This window comes from Oryzias melastigma, linkage group LG15 (genome assembly GCF_002922805.2).
Source record: "Oryzias melastigma strain HK-1 linkage group LG15, ASM292280v2, whole genome shotgun sequence".
Lineage (NCBI taxonomy): Eukaryota > Metazoa > Chordata > Actinopteri > Beloniformes > Adrianichthyidae > Oryzias > Oryzias melastigma.
The window spans coordinates 16,258,903-16,263,688 of NC_050526.1; the positions used below are offsets into that span (position 1 = coordinate 16,258,903).

General features: G+C 42.7%; 1 protein-coding gene across 2 annotated transcripts in view; it reads left to right on the forward strand.

The window, feature by feature from the left end:
- Positions 1-2,616: 2,616 nt before the first annotated feature.
- The window catches only part of tjap1 (tight junction associated protein 1 (peripheral)), a 16,237-nt gene continuing 14,067 nt past the window's right edge, over positions 2,617-4,786 (forward strand). For both annotated transcript variants that reach the window (XM_024297097.2, XM_024297096.2), the window contains exons 1-3: positions 2,617-2,758; positions 3,353-3,409; positions 3,504-3,554. The gene's annotated coding sequence lies outside the window, so the exon portion shown is untranslated. The remainder of the gene's footprint in view (positions 2,759-3,352; positions 3,410-3,503; positions 3,555-4,786) is intronic.

Consider the following 4,786-nt stretch of genomic DNA (forward strand, 5'->3'; position numbering starts at 1 on the left):
GAGTGAATGTGTGTGTGATTGAGGCCCTGAGACAGACTGGAGACCTGTCCAGGGTAAACCCCGCCTTCGCCCATCAGTAGCCGGGATAGGCTCCGGCGCCCCGCGACCCCGGCAGGGAAGAAGCGGACATGAAAATGGATGGATGGATATAAAACACGGATGAACAAAGCCAGAGCCGCACTGTGGTGGAGTGGTTAGCTCTCTCACCCTCAGCAAGAAGACACTGATTCAATTCCCGGCAAGGAGCTTTCAATGTTTGCCTCATGCATTCGAAGGTTTTCCCTGAGCACCCAAACTTTCAGTCCATAAACAGGTGTCAAAGTCAAGGCCCGGGGCCCGGATCCGGCCCTCCAGATCATTTTATTTTATTGTTATTAATGACCCGATGTTATCTTGTTCTCATTTCTAACTTGTATAATTTTTGACAAAATATATTTTTATGGAGAGTAAAATATTGAAAGTTATTTAAGGTTTAAGTTGATTTATTCTGGTATAATATTCCTGCTTTTTATTATTTAGAATTATATTAAAAAGTTACGGGTTTAAAGTTTTAGAACTTCTCATTCTGCTGCTTTTTGGACTATTTTGGCATTTACCAAGATTTTTTAGGCTGTTTTGAAGTTAAGCTATTTTTAAGCTACATGCTAGCTGTTTTAGCTAACCTAAGTTTTTTTTTTCTTTTTTTTCTTACTTTTTTAGACTAATTTTGCAGTTTCAGCTATTAGCCTCAGTGATTTCATCTATTAGTTTCAGCGTTTTCATTTTGGCCCCTTGTGCGATTGAGTTTGACACCCCTGACCTTCATGTGTGGCCCTGCGAGGGTCAACCTGCACACGATGTATCCTCCCTTTGAACAACAGTTACTGGGATAGGCTCCAGCAACAGTTTGACTCCAAACCGGATTGGAAAATGGATGGATGAGCGTGGAAACTTTCAAACTGATAAAAGAGAGCAAAGAGTGTGTTCACATCAGCGGTGTGTTCTCATTCATCCAAAGAAGGTCCATCTTATTGAGATGGATATGCAAACTTTCAGAGGCAGTGGTCAATCAGAAAACAGATGATTGAGAAATAAATTAGCAAGACAGAGTGTGAGGTAGAGGTGCTGCAGACAGAAGAGGAAGAGCAGCAAAAGGTTTGGTAGACATTTGTCAGGAAAACTGATAACCTGAGATCTGCAGCAGGAACATCCCCAGAGGGCAAAGAAAGTCAAACATGAAGACACATTGAAAAGAGAAGAGGGGGATCCTTCACTGACTGATTAGAACATTTCTAATATTATTGTCTGCAGCTCAAACAAGAAAGTCCTCTGTTCCTGCCCCTCTGCTGCCCTCATTTGGTCACTCTTGCTGCTGTTCTACACCTCGTCTCCACTGTAGCCTTCTGACACAACTTGGATGGTAACACTCTGTGGTGTTGAGCCCACTTGTATGAGCATGTCACCTCCCTTTGACCTAATTTTATTTCATTTCTCTTTGTTTGCAGTGTAAGCATGAAGCTCACAGCAGCACCACACATGACCTCCCAATATATTTTTTCTAAAAACAGACTTTTTTTATGGACAGCAGATTCTCTTCTTCTACTTATGATAAAAAGCAGGATAAAATGTTCTGCCGTGTCTTCCCAGCTTCTCTTTTCAAGAGTAAAGTCTCTCCTTCATCACATTGAAATCTAGCTGTTGGTAAATAATTTTGTAACTTATCTGAAAAAATGTCTGTGATCGTTTTCTGTGGCCAAATGTGACCCGCACTCAGAATTCAAGCGGCCTCCTGTCATACAATAAACCAGCGTTTTCTAAGAATTGTGTGCACAATTTCTTTATTGTGATTGGGTAAATTACATTTTGAGCTGTTGTAAAGCTGTAGCCTTCAGAGCCTTGATGGGGGAATAAGAGCAACAGATTGATTTGTTCCTAAAATCAAAACTAATTTATTTCTGAATAAAATTAGTATTTGTGTTATTTTCCTGTTCACCTGATTTGAAATTCAAAGTTTAAAGTGAACATTGAAAAGTAAATAATGTGTAACATCAGGTTTAATGTTGACAAAAGTTTATTTTTCTTTAAATCTGAGATTTAGAGTATTTTTGGTAGACATTTATTTAGATTTATTTCTGTTCCAGGGACACTCCCAACTTAGGCAGAAAAATAAATCATATATATACATATATATGAATTCAGCTGAAACTCAAGATTGGTGTAACAAGAATGTTTTGTTTTTTTAATGTTCATGTTTCTTGTCTTTATTTTTTTTTTATATCTTTTGCTCAAACTTATCATTTTTTCCAGCTCAACCATCAACAAAAGCCTTGCTCAGGGGCACCTCGGTAGGGCAGCGTGTGTCCCCTCATATCTGAACTTTATTGTTTCCCGCTTTTCCAGCCGCTGTAAATCTGGACATTAAAATAAAGTTTTTCCTCCTGTCCAGTCGGTGACGTCACCACGCAGACGTTGGCCAGGGCGGGGGTAATAAATGCGGGTGGGATTCCTGAGGATTACCCATCGTGCCCCGCGGCTGAAGATGGCGCCAGCTGAGCGTAGTTGAGGATCAATTTCTTCGGAGCGGCTTTGGACAGACCCTCTGCCCGCACAGCGGAGCGCCGCGGCCGGTCGCTTTCCCCGCCGCCCAAGCCCGAGCCCAGAGCGAACCTGGTTCGGTACTGAGCCCCCGTCGTCGGAGCGCAGCTCCGGTAGAACTTCTCCGCTCCCACCGCCGAACTGTTGAGGCCCCTCGGGCCGTTCCGCACCCGCTGGCGGCCAGGTAAGCCTCTCACCGGGGCGCCGTGCGGCCTCTGCGGCCGCTCGCCGTCTGCGGTTCCGGTGTTCTTTAGTGAGTGACCGCTTTGTCGAACCGGGCCGTGCGCGTGAGCCGCGTCGCTACCCACAGGTCTAACGGGGAATGGTGGGATGGGGGTGGGGTCAGGGACGGACTGTACCAGGGACCGAACCCCGAGCTTGTGGTCCAGCATCTTTGAGAACAGCACCGAGGGGGGGGCAGGTCATCCTGACAGCCAATCAGAGAGTCACCGAAATGTTGCCCCGCCCATTGTTGACATCACTCTGACTTCTGAGCTGTCAGGTGTGACTCACCTGTCCTCATCCCGTCACACCTGCAGATATAAGGTCAAAGTGGGTTGCGGATATTAGCTCCGCCCACTTCATCACCATTCCTGTGTGGTCCCAGACTTTATTTACTTTTGGTGGAAAGTTTTGGAACCCAATTGATTATTCGAACAGCTGCCCCTGCTGGTCTTTCGAGGAACTGCCACTACTCTGGGATTGTAAGGTGTAGCTGCATCCACCCTCTGCAGGAAGCTCCGCCTCCACCTGTTTAATTCATCGTTTTCCGTTTCAGCTCATCGTTGGAGGAGGAGGAGCCAGATCGACTGCAGGTGGCGATGAGGAGCGTCAGGTAAAGATGACTCTTTCCTCTCATGTGACCTGAAACCCAAGTCGTGTCGTCTGGGTTCTGGTTTCCTCTGACAGGAGCTCTGCTCGTGTTTCAGGTGGTGTCTTTTCTGTGGATGAAGTGTGTGCCGGACACGCCCACCTCTCAGGTACGAACGCACCTGCAGACCTGCATCTGGATCCAAGATTCTTCCCCGAGTCTGTGTGGGCTCTTGTTTGAACCTCACGTATTCATCAGCAGCTTCAAAGGATTATTATGGCTCAAATGTGACTGTTGAGTTCAGATCAGTGTTTCCATGGCAACAGGAGGCTGGTCCTCACTCTGAGATCAACTGGAATAGTGGTTAGAATTACTAAGTTTATCTAGATTTTGTACAGCACATTTTTATTTTTTTTATTTTTAAACAAGAACAATAAACAAACAAAAAGAAACTATGGAAATTATCCCACAAACAATCTTGGACGTAACAAAAGATGTTTAGAGTTCGAAAAAAGGCTTTGGATGAAGCTAAACGCTTATCAAGTCTGAACCTCTTTGTTCGTATTCAGCCCAAATTAAAAATACAATTATCTCTAACTATACTGAGCAATATGAACACAAAACAAAATACATTTCATGAAAACAACGGCAGAATAACGATTTTATGCATTTATATATACACTAACACAAAAATATACTCAAATGAAAATACCAGGATTAGATCAGGATTAGTTTGAGTTTAAAAGTTGGAATTGGAACCAGATCTGTTCACCAAGTAACCATTAGGAGGCCTTTTCCACCACAAGGTCATAATTCTATCACTTCAGGGTCAGTTCTTTCTATCTTCCTTAGCTCTAGCATAAAACGTGGTGTATATTAACTATTTTTGTTTGTCTTTATACACTTAAAGATTAAAATTGCACTAAAATAGAGGTGTGGCCAAACTATGCACAAGCCCAATTTAAGAAAAGTAGGCGTTTAGTGTAGTTCTGTAGCGATTAATCAAATGAATTGATTTATAATCCTACGGTGCAACCAGATCGATCTTGGACTCGCATATCACAAAATGCTCCACCGACCTAAATGCAAATTTGTCAGGTGGTGGCGTTTGTAACCGGGAGGCCACTCTCGCATTTCTGGACGCCGTAGATCCGGCCTTCCGGGTGATTTTATTTTATTGTTATTAATTGTTATTATCTTGCACTTATTTCTGACTTTTATAACTTTGACAAAATATATTTTTATGGAAAGTAAAACATTGAAAGTTATTTAATGTTTAAGTTGATTTATTCTGGTATAATATTCCTGCCTTTTTATTATTCAGAATTATGTTAAAAAGTTAGTTTTAGAAATTGGCATTCTGCTAGCTTTTTGGGCTATTTTGGAGTTTAGCAAATATTT